Source organism: Pleurodeles waltl, chromosome 12, assembly GCF_031143425.1.
Source record: "Pleurodeles waltl isolate 20211129_DDA chromosome 12, aPleWal1.hap1.20221129, whole genome shotgun sequence".
In the NCBI taxonomy this organism is placed as follows: Eukaryota; Metazoa; Chordata; class Amphibia; order Caudata; family Salamandridae; genus Pleurodeles; species Pleurodeles waltl.
Genome location: NC_090451.1, coordinates 678930529 through 678945063, shown reverse-complemented (window position 1 = coordinate 678945063; position 14535 = coordinate 678930529). Strand labels below are relative to the sequence as shown.

Sequence of the window (14535 nt, the reverse complement as noted above, 5' to 3'; positions counted from 1 at the left end):
TTGGAGCAAATTTGAGGTACTGCTGAGATTTGAAATCATGATTTCTTGTTTACGAGACAGGCGCTTTAACCACTAAGCCACAGCACCTCTTTGCCCTACGGCAATTGAATAATTCACTTAGTTGCTATTATTGGTTCTCAATGCCTTCTGTGCAGTCTTCTTTATCTGTGTTATTACGTTAGACATAAAAGAATTCCCCATCAGTTAAGAAGAATACCTAAGTCTTTGTTAAAAAGTACTCATAAAAGTAGATTACATTTTTGAGTGTTTCACAAATTATTATTGTAGAGGATTGCATCACTTTTCCTCTTCAACTCCATGGTTTTATTTCCTATTTATCTTCCTCTTTGATATACCCTTCATTTTACATTCACAGTCTAGCTTCTGTCATCTTGAAAATACTCTGAATTTTATTTAGTATTAAGATGAATTGTTCAATAGTAAGCTAATTCTAATTTTTCATTTTGAAATCATATCAAAGGTTCATCTAATGAAAATAATCTGTTATTTATGAAAAGAGAAAGGTGCTGCTAAGATTTGAAGTTAGGATCTCCTGTTTTCCATAAAGACACTTTAACCACCTAGGCCACAGAACCTGCATGACAAACTTTACTGGATCTGATAACAGAATGGAGTGCAATAGAAATCTTGTTTTTCAATTTTCTTTTCTAAGTTGATACAACTCTGTTGTCAAACACTATGGGTGAGAAGACCACATTTATTTTAGAATACTTCCTTAATGAGTGACTTACCCTACCTATAGAATATAAAATTATGTGTTGTGAGTAAAATGCATTAGTTAAATTGAACTTTCAATTTCTTTGTTGTCTCTTTCCTTTTCTTTAACATTCTCTTTTCCCCTATTCTTTTATGGTATTGGTTTGAAATTCTGCAAAACACAAAGTGTTTATTTCATTTGGAGATCAAGCATTCTAAAGTCAACAGAACACTACTCTTGTTTTTAAACTATATTTAATGTTTACTTGAAGAAATTGAGTTTTAAAAGTTTGAACTAATTCTAAAATGTTGCTGAAATTTGAAAACAGGACTTCCTATTTAAAAGAGAGAAGCTTTGACCACTAAACAACAGCACCTACTTATCTTACAAACTATGAATAGCTGACTTTGTGGAGATGACTTGTCCTCACTGCCTTCAGTGCAGTCTTGTTTATCTGTGGTGAAATGTTGAACAGAAAAGCATTCCCCACCACTTAAGAAGAATACCTACATTTTAGTTAAAAAGTACTTAGAAAAGTTGATTACATTTTTGTGTGGTTTACACATAATAATTGTAGAGGAATACATCAATTGCCTTCAACTCTAGGGTTTTAGTTCCTATATACCTTCCTATTTGATTTACTCTTCCTTTTACATTCAAAGTATTGCTTCTGTTACCATGAAAATTCTCTGAATGTTGTTTAATATTAAGATGAACTGTCTATTAGTAAGATGACTCAGATTTTTCATTTTTAAATTGTGTAAGAGAACATGTCAGGAAACTGATCTGTAATTTAACAATTAAAGTATGAAGGTGCTGCTGAGATTTGAACACAGGATCTCCTATTTACTAGACAGGCGCTTTAACCAGCTAAGCCACAGCACCTGCATGACAAAGTTCTATGAAATAGTTAGCTGAATGGAGTGAAATAGAAATCAGTTTTGTTTTTTTAATTTTCTTTTCTAAGTTCACACAACTCGGTTCTGAAACACTGTAGGTGAGAACACCAAATTTATTTTAAAATACTTCCATAAGAGGTGGCTTACCGTTCTTCTAATATATTGAATTATGTCTTGTGAGTGAAATGCATTAGTTAAATTCAACTCTAAATTGAATTTTCATCTCTTTCCTGGTCGTTGTAATTCTCATTTCCCTTATTCATGCATGGTATTGCTTTGAAATTCTGAAAAATACCAAGTGCTTATTTCATTATGAGATGAAGCATTCTAAAGTGAATAGGAGTCTACTCTTGTTTTTAAACTGTATTTAACATTTTCTTGAAGAAATTAAATTCTATAAGTTTGGAGCAAATTTGAGGTACTGCTGAGATTTGAACTCAGGATTTCCTGTTTAAGAGACAGGGACTTTAACCACTAAGCCACAGCACCTCTTTGACCTACATCAATTAAATAATTCACTTAGTTGCCATTATTGGTTCTCAATGCCTTCTGTGCAGTCTTCTTTATCTGTGTTATTACGTTAGACATAAAAGAATTCCCCATCACTTAAGAAGAATACCTAAGTCTTTGTTAAAAAGTACTCATAAAAGTAGATTACATTTTTGAGTGTTTCACAAATTATTATTGTAGAGGATTGCATCACTTTTCCTCTTCAACTCCATGGTTTTATTTCCTATTTATCTTCCTCTTTGATATACCCTTCATTTTACATTCACAGTCCAGCTTCTGTCATCTTGAAAATACTCAGAATTTTATTTAGTATTAAGATGAATTATTCAATAGTAAGCTAATTCTAATTTTTCATTTTGAAATTATATCAAAGGTTCATCTAATGAAAATAATCTGTTATTTAACTATAAAAAAAAGAGAAAGGTGCTGCTAAGAGTTGAAGTTAGGATCTACTGTTTTCCATAAAGACACTTTAACCAGCTAGGCCACAGAACCTGCATGTCAAACTTTACTGGATCTGATAACAGAATGGAGTGCAATAGAAATCTTGTTTTTCAGTTTTCTTTTCTAAGTTGATACAACTCTGTTGTCAAACACTATAGGTTAGAAGACCAAATTTATTTTAGAATACTTCCTTAATGAGTGACTTACCCTACCTACAGAATATAAAATTATGTGTTGTGAGTAAAATGCATTAGTTAAATTGAACTTTCAATTTGTTTGTCGTCTCTTTCCTTTTCTTTAACATTCTCTTTTCCCCTATTCTTTTATGGTATTGCTTTGAAATTCTGCAAAACACAAAGTGTTTATTTCATTTGGAGATCAAGCATTCTAAAGTCAAAAGAACACTACTCTTGTTTTTAAACTATATTTAATGTGTACTTGAAGAAATTGAGTTTTAAAAGTTTGAACTAATTCTAAAGTGTTGCTGAAATTTGAAAACAGGACTTCCTATTTATGAGAGAGAAGCTTTGACCACTAAACAACAGCACCTACTTATCTTACAAACTATGAATAGCTGACTTTGTGGAGATGACTTGTCCTCACTGCCTTCAGTGCAGTCTTGTTTATCTGTGGTGAAATGTTGAACAGAAAAGCATTCCCCACCACTTAAGAAGAATACCTACATTTTAGTTAAAAAGTACTTAGAAAAGTGGATTACATTTTTGTGTGGTTTACACATAATAATTGTAGAGGAATACATCAATTGCCTTCAACTCTAGGGTTTTAGTTCATATATACCTTCCTATTTGATTTACTCTTCCTTTTACATTCAAAGTATTGCTTCTGTTACCATGAAAATTCTCTGAATTTTGTTTAATATTAAGATGAACTGTCTATTAGTAAGATGACTCAGATTTTTCATTTTTAAATTGTGTAAGTGAACATGTCAGGAAACTGATCTGTAATTTAACAATTAAAATATGAAGGTGCTGCTGAGATTTGAACTCAGGATCTCGTGTTTACTAGACAGGCACTTTAACCAGCTAAGCCACAGCACCTGCATGACAAAGTTCTATGAAATAGTTAGCTGAATGGAGTGAAATAGAAATCAGTTTTGTTTTTTTAGTTTTCTTTTCTAAGTTCACACAACTCTGTTCTTAAACACTGTAGGTGAGAACAACAAATTTATTTAAAAATACTTCCATAAGAGGTGGCTTACCGTTCTTCTAGAATATTGAATTATGTCTTGTGAGTGAAATGCATTAGTTAAATTCAACTCTAAATTGAATTTTCATCTCTTTCCTGGTCGTTGTAATTCTCATTTCCCTTATTCATGCATTGTATTGCTTTGAAATTCTGCTAATACCAAGTGCTTATTTCATTATGAGATGAAGCATTCTAAAGTGAATAGGAGTCTACTCTTGTTTTTAAACTGTATTTAACATTTTCTTGAAGAAATTAAATTCTATAAGTTTGGAGCAAATTTGAGGTACTGCTGAGATTTGAAATCAGGATTTCTTGTTTACGAGACAGGCGCTTTAACCACTAAGCCACAGCACCTCTTTGCCCTACGGCAATTGAATAATTCACTTAGTTGCTATTATTGGTTCTCAATGCCTTCTGTGCAGTCTTCTTTATCTGTGTTATTACGTTAGACATAAAAGAATTCCCCATCACTTAAGAAGAATACCTAAGTCTTTGTTAAAAAGTACTCATAAAAGTAGATTACATTTTTGAGTGTTTCACAAATTATTATTGTAGAGGATTGCATCACTTTTCCTCTTCAACTCCATGGTTTTATTTCCTATTTATCTTCCTCTTTGATATACCCTTCATTTTACATTCACAGTCTAGCTTCTGTCATCTTGAAAATACTCTGAATTGTATTTAGTATTAAGATGAATTGTTCAATAGTAAGCTAATTCTAATTTTTCATTTTGAAATTATATCAAAGGTTCATCTAATGAAAATAATCTGTTATTTAACTATGAAAAGAGAAAGGTGCTGCTAAGAGTTGAAGTTAGGATCTCCTGTTTTCCATAAAGACACTTTAACCACCTAGGCCACAGAACCTGCATGACAAACTTTACTGGATCTGATAACAGAATGGAGTGCAATAGAAATCTCGTTTTTCAATTTTCTTTTCTAAGTTGATACAACTCTGTTGTCAAACACTATAGGTGAGAAGACCTCATTTATTTTAAAATACTTCCTTAATGAGTGACTTACCCTACCTATAGAATATTGAATTATGTGTTGTGAGTAAAATGCATTAGTTAAATTGAACTTTCAATTTGTTTGTCGTCTCTTTCCTTTTCTTTAACATTCTCTTTTCCCCTATTCATTTATGGTATTGCTTTGAAATTCTGCAAAACACAAAGTGTTTATTTCATTTGGTGATCAAGCATTCTAAAGTCAACAGAACACTACTCTTGTTTTTAAACTATATTTAATGTTTACTTGAAGAAATTGAGTTTTAAAAGTTTGAACTAATTCTAAAGTGTTGCTGAAATTTGAAAACAGGACTTCCTATTTATGAGAGAGAAGCTTTGACCACTAAACAACAGCACCTACTTATCTTACAAAATATGAATAGCTGACTTTGTGGAGATGACTTGTCCTCACTGCCTTCAGTGCAGTCTTGTTTATCTGTGGTGAAATGTTGAACAGAAAAGCATTCCCCACCACTTAAGAAGAATACCTACATTTTAGTTAAAAAGTGCTTGGAAAAGTGGATTAAATTTTTGAGTGGTTTACACATAATAATTGTAGAGGAATACATCAATTGCCTTCAACTCTAGGGTTTTAGTTCATATATACCTTCCTATTTGATTTACTCTTCCTTTTACATTCAAAGTATTGCTTCTGTTACCATGAAAATTCTCTGAATTTTGTTTAATATTAAGATGAACTGTCTATTAGTAAGATGACTCAGATTTTTCATTTTTAAATTGTGTTAGAGAACATGTCAGGAAACTGATCTGTAATTTAACAATTAAAATATGAAGGTGCTGCTGAGATTTGAACTCAGGATCTCCTATTTACTAGACAGGCACTTTAACCAGCTAAGCCACAGCACCTGTGTGACAAAGTTTATTGAAATAGTTAGCTGAATGGAGTGAAATAGAAATCAGTTTTGTTTTTTTAATTTTCTTTTCTAAGTTCACACAACTCGGTTCTGAAACACTGTAGGTGAGAACACCAAATTTATTTAAAAATACTTCCATAAGAGGTGGCTTACCGTTCTTCTAATATATTGAATTATGTCTTGTGAGTGAAATGCATTAGTTAAATTCAACTCTAAATTGAATTTTCATCTCTTTCCTGGTCGTTGTAATTCTCATTTCCCTTATTCATGCATGGTATTGCTTTGAAATTCTGAAAAATACCAAGTGCTTATTTCATTATGAGATGAAGCATTCTAAAGTGAATAGGAGTCTACTCTTGTTTTTAAACTGTATTTAACATTTTCTTGAAGAAATTAAATTCTATAAGTTTGGAGCAAATTTGAGGTACTGCTGAGATTTGAACTCAGGATTTCCTGTTTAAGAGACATGGACTTTAACCACTAAGCCACAGCACCTCTTTGACCTACAGCAATTAAATAATTCACTTAGTTGCCATTATTGGTTCTCAATGCCTTCTGTGCAGTCTTCTTTATCTGTGTTATTACGTTAGACATAAAAGAATTCCCCATCACTTAAGAAGAATACCTAAGTCTTTGTTAAAAAGTACTCATAAAAGTAGATTACATTTTTGAGTGTTTCACAAATTATTATTGTAGAGGATTGCATCACTTTTCCTCTTCAACTCCATGGTTTTATTTCCTATTTATCTTCCTCTTTGATATACCCTTCATTTTACATTCACAGTCTAGCTTCTGTCATCTTGAAAATACTCAGAATTGTATTTAGTATTAAGATGAATTATTCAATAGTAAGCTAATTATAATTTTTCATTTTGAAATTATATCAAAGGTTCATCTAATGAAAATAATCTGTTATTTAACTATAAAAAAAAGAGAAAGGTGCTGCTAAGAGTTGAAGTTAGGATCTCCTGTTTTCCATAAAGACACTTTAACCAGCTAGGCCACAGAACCTGCATGTCAAACTTTACTGGATCTGATAACAGAATGGAGTGCAATAGAAATCTTGTTTTTCAATTTTCTTTTCTAAGTTGATACAACTCTGTTGTCAAACACTATAGGTTAGAAGACCAAATTTATTTTAGAATACTTCCTTAATGAGTGACTTACCCTACCTATAGAATATAAAATTATGTGTTGTGAGTAAAATGCATTAGTTAAATTGAACTTTCAATTTGTTTGTCGTCTCTTTCCTTTTCTTTAACATTCTCTTTTCCCCTATTCTTTTATGGTATTGCTTTGAAATTCTGCAAAACACAAAGTGTTTATTTCATTTGGAGATCAAGCATTCTAAAGTCAAAAGAACACTACTCTTGTTTTTAAACTATATTTAATGTGTACTTGAAGAAATTGAGTTTTAAAAGTTTGAACTAATTCTAAAGTGTTGCTGAAATTTGAAAACAGGACTTCCTATTTATGAGAGAGAAGCTTTGACCACTAAACAACAGCACCTACTTATCTTACAAACTATGAATAGCTGACTTTGTGGAGATGACTTGTCCTCACTGCCTTCAGTGCAGTCTTGTTTATCTGTGGTTAAATGTTGAACAGAAAAGCATTCCCCACCACTTAAGAAGAATACCTACATTTTAGTTAAAAAGTACTTAGAAAAGTGGATTACATTTTTGTGTGGTTTACACATAATAATTGTAGAGGAATACATCAATTGCCTTCAACTCTAGGGTTTTAGTTCATATATACCTTCCTATTTGATTTACTCTTCCTTTTACAAAGTATTGCTTCTGTTACCATGAAAATTCTCTGAATTTTGTTTAATATTAAGATGAACTGTCTATTAGTAAGATGACTCAGATTTTTCATTTTTAAATTGTGTTAGAGAACATGTCAGGAAACTGATCTGTAATTTAACAATTAAAATATGAAGGTGCTGCTGAGATTTGAACTCAGGATCTCCTGTTTACTAGACAGGTGCTTTAACCAGCTAAGCCACAGCACCTGTGTGACAAAGTTTATTGAAATAGTTAGCTGAATGGAGTGAAATAGAAATCAGTTTTGTTTTTTTAATTTTCTTTTCTAAGTTCACACAACTCGGTTCTGGAACACTGTAGGTGAGAACACCAAATTTATTTAAAAATACTTCCATAAGAGGTGGCTTACCGTTCTTCTAATATATTGAATTATGTCTTGTGAGTGAAATGCATTAGTTAAATTCAACTCTAAATTGAATTTTCATCTCTTTCCTGGTCGTTGTGATTCTCATTTCCCTTATTCATGCATGGTATTGCTTTGAAATTCTGCAAAATACCAAGTGCTTATTTCATTATGAGATGAAGCATTCTAAAGTGAATAGGAGTCTACTCTTGTTTTTAAACTGTATTTAACATTTTCTTGAAGAAATTAAATTCTATAAGATTGGACCAAATTTGAGGTACTACTGAGATTTGAACTCAGGATTTCCTGTTTACAAGACAGGCGCTTTAACCACTAAGCCACAGCACCTCTTTGTCGTAAGGCGATTGAATAATTCACTTAGTTGCATTATTGGTTCTCAATGCCTTCTGTGGAGTCTTCTTTTTCTGTGTTATTACTTTAGACATAAAATAATTCCCCATCACTTAAGAAGAATACCTAAGTCTTTGTTAAAATGTACTCATAAAAGTAGATTACATTTTTGAGTGTTTCACAAATTATTATTGTAGAGGATTGCATCACTTTTCCTCTTCAACTCCATGGTTTGATTTCCTATTTATCTTCCTCTTTGATATACCCTTCATTTTACATTCACAGTCTAGCTTCTGTCATCTTGAAAATACTCTGAATTTTATTTAGTATCAAGATGAATTGTTCAATAGTAAGCTGATTCAAATTTTTCATTTTTAAATTATATCAAAGGTTCATCTAATGAAAATAATCTGTTATTTAACTATGAAAAGAGAAAGGTGCTGCTAAGAGTTGAAGTTATGATCTCCTGTTTTCCATAAAGACACTTTAACCACCTAGGCCACAGAACCTGCATCACAAACTTTACTGGATCTGATAACAGAATGGAGTGCAATAGAAATCTCGTTTTTCAATTTTCTTTTCTAAGTTGATACAACTCTGTTGTCAAACACTATGGGTGAGAAGACCAAATTTATTTTAGAATACTTCCTTAATGAGTGACTTATCCTAGCTATAGAATATAAAATTATGTGTTGTGAGTAAAATGCATTAGTTAAATTGAACTTTCAATTTGTTTGTTGTCTCTTTCCTTTTCTTTAACATTCTCTTTTCCCCTATTCTTTTATGATATTGGTTTGAAATTCTGCAAAACACAAAGTGTTTATTTCATTTGGAGATCAAGCATTCTAAAGTCAACAGAACACTACTCTTGTTTTTAAACTATATTTAATGTTTACTTGAAGAAATTGAGTTTTAAAAGTTTGAACTAATTCTAAAGTGTTGCTGAAATTTGAAAACAGGACTTCCTATTTATGAGAGAGAAGCTTTGACCACTAAACAACAGCACCTACTTATCTTACAAACTATGAATAGCTGACTTTGTGGAGATGACTTGTCCTCACTGCCTTCAGTGCAGACTTTTTTATCTGTGGTGAAATGTTGAACAGAAAAGCATTCCACACCACTTAAGAAGAATACCTACATTTTAGTTAAAAAGTACTTAGAAAAGTGGATTACATTTTTGTGTGGTTTACACATAATAATTGTAGAGGAATACATCAATTGCCTTCAACTCTAGGGTTTTAGTTCATATATACCTTCCTATTTGATTTACTCTTCCTTTTACATTCAAAGTATTGCTTCTGTTACCATGAAAATTCTCTGAATTTTGTTTAATATTAAGATGAACTGTCTATTAGTAAGATGACTCAGATTTTTCATTTTTAAATTGTGTAAGTGAACATGTCAGGAAACTGATCTGTAATTTAACAATTAAAATATGAAGGTGCTGCTGAGATTTGAACTCAGGACCTCCTGTTTACTAGACAGGCGCTTTAACCAGCTAAGCCACAGCACCTGCATGACAAAGTTCTCTGAAATAGTTAGCTGAATGGAGTGAAATAGAAATCAGTTTTGTTTTTTTAATTTTCTTTTCTAAGTTCACACAACTCGGTTCTGAAACACTGTAGGTGAGAACACCAAATTTATTTAAAAATACTTCCATAAGAGGTGGCTTACCGTTCTTCTAATATATTGAATTATGTCTTGTGAGTGAAATGCATTAGTTAAATTCAACTCTAAATTGAATTTTCATCTCTTTCCTGGTCGTTGTAATTCTCATTTCCCTTATTCATGCATGGTATTGCTTTGAAATTCTGAAAAATACCAAGTGCTTATTTCATTATGAGATGAAGCATTCTAAAGTGAATAGGAGTCTACTCTTGTTTTTAAACTGTATTTAACATTTTCTTGAAGAAATTAAATTCTATAAGTTTGGAGCAAATTTGAGGTACTGCTGAGATTTGAACTCAGGAGTTCCTGTTTAAGAGACAGGGACTTTAACCACTAAGCCACAGCACCTCTTTGACCTACAGCAATTAAATAATTCACTTAGTTGCCATTATTGGTTCTCAATGCCTTCTGTGCAGTCTTCTTTATCTGTGTTATTACGTTAGACATAAAAGAATTCCCCATCACTTAAGAAGAATACCTAAGTCTTTGTTAAAAAGTACTCATAAAAGTAGATTACATTTTTGAGTGTTTCACAAATTATTATTGTAGAGGATTGCATCACTTTTCCTCTTCAACTCCATGGTTTTATTTCCTAATTATCTTCCTCTTTGATATACCCTTCATTTTACATTCACAGTCTAGCTTCTGTCATCTTGAAAATACTCAGAATTTTATTTAGTATTAAGATGAATTATTCAATAGTAAGCTAATTATAATTTTTCATTTTGAAATTATATCAAAGGTTCATCTAATGAAAATAATCTGTTATTTAACTATAAAAAAAAGAGAAAGGTGCTGCTAAGAGTTGAAGTTAGGATCTCCTGTTTTCCATAAAGACACTTTAACCAGCTAGGCCACAGAACCTGCATGTCAAACTTTACTGGATCTGATAACAGAATGGAGTGCAATAGAAATCTTGTTTTTCAATTTTCTTTTCTAAGTTGATACAACTCTGTTGTCAAACACTATAGGTTAGAAGACCAAATTTATTTTAGAATACTTCCTTAATGAGTGACTTACCCTACCTATAGAATATAAAATTATGTGTTGTGAGTAAAATGCATTAGTTAAATTGAACTTTCAATTTGTTTGTCGTCTCTTTCCTTTTCTTTAACATTCTCTTTTCCCCTATTCTTTTATGGTATTGCTTTGAAATTCTGCAAAACACAAAGTGTTTATTTCATTTGGAGATCAAGCATTCTAAAGTCAAAAGAACACTACTCTTGTTTTTAAACTATATTTAATGTGTACTTGAAGAAATTGAGTTTTAAAAGTTTGAACTAATTCTAAAGTGTTGCTGAAATTTGAAAACAGGACTTCCTATTTATGAGAGAGAAGCTTTGACCACTAAACAACAGCACCTACTTATCTTACAAACTATGAATAGCTGACTTTGTGGAGATGACTTGTCCTCACTGCCTTCAGTGCAGTCTTGTTTATCTGTGGTGAAATGTTGAACAGAAAAGCATTCCCCACCACTTAAGAAGAATACCTACATTTTAGTTAAAAAGTACTTGGAAAAGTGGATTACATTTTTGAGTGGTTTACACATAATAATTGTAGAGGAATACATCAATTGCCTTCAACTCTAGGGTTTTAGTTCATATATACCTTCCTATTTGATTTACTCTTCCTTTTACATTCAAAGTATTGCTCTGTTACCATGAAAATTCTCTGAATTTTGTTTAATATTAAGATGAACTGTCTATTAGTAAGATGACTCAGATTTTTCATTTTTAAATTGTGTTAGAGAACATGTCAGGAAACTGATCTGTAATTTAACAATTAAAATATGAAGGTGCTGCTGAGATTTGAACTCAGGATCTCCTGTTTACTACACAGGCGCTTTAACCAGCTAAGCCACAGCACCTGTGTGACAAAGTTTAATGAAATAGTTAGCTGAATGGAGTGAAATAGAAATCAGTTTTGTTTTTTTAATTTTCTTTTCTAAGTTCACACAACTCGGTTCTGGAACACTGTAGGTGAGAACACCAAATTTATTTAAAAATACTTCCATAAGAGGTGGCTTACCGTTCTTCTAATATATTGAATTATGTCTTGTGAGTGAAATGCATTAGTTAAATTCAACTCTAAATTGAATTTTCATCTCTTTCCTGGTCGTTGTGATTCTCATTTCCCTTTTTCATGCATGGTATTGCTTTGAAATTCTGCAAAATACCAAGTGCTTATTTCATTATGAGATGAAGCATTCTAAAGTGAATAGGAGTCTACTCTTGTTTTTAAACTGTATTTAACATTTTCTTGAAGAAATTAAATTCTATAAGTTTGGACCAAATTTGAGGTACTGCTGAGATTTGAACTCAGGATTTCCTGTTTACAAGACAGGCGCTTTAACCACTAAGCCACAGCACCTCTTTGTCCTAAGGCGATTGAATAATTCACTTAGTTGCATTATTGGTTCTCAATGCCTTCTGTGGAGTCTTCTTTTTCTGTGTTATTACTTTAGACATAAAAGAATTCCCCATCACTTAAGAAGAATACCTAAGTCTTTGTTAAAATGTACTCATAAAAGTAGATTACATTTTTGAGTGTTTCACAAATTATTATTGTAGAGGATTGCATCACTTTTCCTCTTCAACTCCATGGTTTGATTTCCTATTTATCTTCCTCTTTGATATACCCTTCATTTTACATTCACAGTCTAGCTTCTGTCATCTTGAAAATACTCTGAATTTTATTTAGTATCAAGATGAATTGTTCAATAGTAAGCTGATTCAAATTTTTCATTTTTAAATTATATCAAAGGTTCATCTAATGAAAATAATCTGTTATTTAACTATGAAAAGAGAAAGGTGCTGCTAAGAGTTGAAGTTATGATCTCCTGTTTTCCATAAAGACACTTTAACCACCTAGGCCACAGAACCTGCATCACAAACTTTACTGGATCTGATAACAGAATGGAGTGCAATAGAAATCTCATTTTTCAATTTTCTTTTCTAAGTTGATACAACTCTGTTGTCAAACACTATGGGTGAGAAGACCACATTTATTTTAGAATACTTCCTTAATGAGTGACTTACCCTAGCTATAGAATATAAAATTATGTGTTGTGAGTAAAATGCATTAGTTAAATTGAACTTTCAATTTGTTTGTTGTCTCTTTCCTTTTCTTTAACATTCTCTTTTCCCCTATTCTTTTATGATATTGGTTTGAAATTCTGCAAAACACAAAGTGTTTATTTCATTTGGAGATCAAGCATTCTAAAGTCAACAGAACACTACTCTTGTTTTTAAACTATATTTAATGTTTACTTGAAGAAATTGAGTTTTAAAAGTTTGAACTAATTCTAAAATGTTGCTGAAATTTGAAAACAGGACTTCCTATTTATGAGAGAGAAGCTTTGACCACTAAACAACAGCACCTACTTATCTTACAAACTATGAATAGCTGACTTTGTGGAGATGACTTGTCCTCACTGCCTTCAGTGCAGTCTTGTTTATCTGTGGTGAAATGTTGAACAGAAAAGCATTCCCCACCACTTAAGAAGAATACCTACATTTTAGTTAAAAAGTACTTAGAAAAGTGGATTACATTTTTGTGTGGTTTACACATAATAATTGTAGAGGAATACATCAATTGCCTTCAACTCTAGGGTTTTAGTTCCTATATACCTTCCTATTTGATTTACTCTTCCTTTTACATTCAAAGTATTGCTTCTGTTACCATGAAAATTCTCTGAATTTTGTTTAATATTAAGATGAACTGTCTATTAGTAAGATGACTCAGATTTTTCATTTTTAAATTGTGTAAGAGAACATGTCAGGAAACTGATCTGTAATTTAACAATTAAAGTATGAAGGTGCTGCTGAGATTTGAACTCAGGATCTCCTATTTACTAGATAGGCGCTTTAACCAGCTAAGCCACAGCACCTGCATGACAAAGTTCTATGAAATAGTTAGCTGAATGGAGTGAAATAGAAATCAGTTTTGTTTTTTTAATTTTCTTTTCTAAGTTCACACAACTCGGTTCTGAAACACTGTAGGTGAGAACACCAAATTTATTTAAAAATACTTCCATAAGAGGTGGCTTACCGTTCTTCTAATATATTGAATTATGTCTTGTGAGTGAAATGCATTAGTTAAATTCAACTCTAAATTGAATTTTCATCTCTTTCCTGGTCGTTGTAATTCTCATTTCCCTTATTCATGCATGGTATTGCTTTGAAATTCTGAAAAATACCAAGTGCTTATTTCATTATGAGATGAAGCATTCTAAAGTGAATAGGAGTCTACTCTTGTTTTTAAACTGTATTTAACATTTTCTTGAAGAAATTAAATTCTATAAGTTTGGAGCAAATTTGAGGTACTGCTGAGATTTGAACTCAGGATTTCCTGTTTAAGAGACAGGGACTTTAACCACTAAGCCACAGCACCTCTTTGACCTACAGCAATTAAATAATTCACTTAGTTGCCATTATTGGTTCTCAATGCCTTCTGTGCAGTCTTCTTTATCTGTGTTATTACGTTAGACATAAAAGAATTCCCCATCACTTAAGAAGAATACCTAAGTCTTTGTTAAAAAGTACTCATAAAAGTAGATTACATTTTTGAGTGTTTCACAAATTATTATTGTAGAGGATTGCATCACTTTTCCTCTTCAACTCCATGGTTTTATTTCCTATTTATCTTCCTCTTTGATATACCCTTCATTTTACATTCACAGT

The 14535-nt window shown here is 31.7% G+C and overlaps 9 non-coding genes across 9 annotated transcripts; all 9 read right to left on the bottom strand.

The window, feature by feature from the left end:
* Positions 1-1529: 1529 nt before the first annotated feature.
* TRNAT-AGU (transfer RNA threonine (anticodon AGU)) lies at positions 1530-1603 on the bottom strand. Its single transcript has one exon. It is a non-coding gene; the product is annotated as a tRNA-Thr (tRNA).
* Positions 1604-3555: 1952 nt separating this feature from the next.
* Positions 3556-3629, bottom strand: TRNAT-AGU (transfer RNA threonine (anticodon AGU)). The gene has a single exon. It is a non-coding gene; the product is annotated as a tRNA-Thr (tRNA).
* A 1948-nt stretch (positions 3630-5577) lies between these two features.
* TRNAT-AGU (transfer RNA threonine (anticodon AGU)) lies at positions 5578-5651 on the bottom strand. Its single transcript has one exon. It is a non-coding gene; the product is annotated as a tRNA-Thr (tRNA).
* Positions 5652-7599: 1948 nt separating this feature from the next.
* On the bottom strand, positions 7600-7673 carry TRNAT-AGU (transfer RNA threonine (anticodon AGU)). The gene has a single exon. It is a non-coding gene; the product is annotated as a tRNA-Thr (tRNA).
* Positions 7674-8103: 430 nt separating this feature from the next.
* TRNAT-UGU (transfer RNA threonine (anticodon UGU)) lies at positions 8104-8176 on the bottom strand. The gene has a single exon. It is a non-coding gene; the product is annotated as a tRNA-Thr (tRNA).
* A 1445-nt stretch (positions 8177-9621) lies between these two features.
* TRNAT-AGU (transfer RNA threonine (anticodon AGU)) lies at positions 9622-9695 on the bottom strand. The gene has a single exon. It is a non-coding gene; the product is annotated as a tRNA-Thr (tRNA).
* Positions 9696-11646: 1951 nt separating this feature from the next.
* On the bottom strand, positions 11647-11720 carry TRNAT-AGU (transfer RNA threonine (anticodon AGU)). Its single transcript has one exon. It is a non-coding gene; the product is annotated as a tRNA-Thr (tRNA).
* A 430-nt stretch (positions 11721-12150) lies between these two features.
* On the bottom strand, positions 12151-12223 carry TRNAT-UGU (transfer RNA threonine (anticodon UGU)). The gene has a single exon. It is a non-coding gene; the product is annotated as a tRNA-Thr (tRNA).
* A 1445-nt stretch (positions 12224-13668) lies between these two features.
* On the bottom strand, positions 13669-13742 carry TRNAT-AGU (transfer RNA threonine (anticodon AGU)). The gene has a single exon. It is a non-coding gene; the product is annotated as a tRNA-Thr (tRNA).
* Positions 13743-14535: the final 793 nt, after the last annotated feature.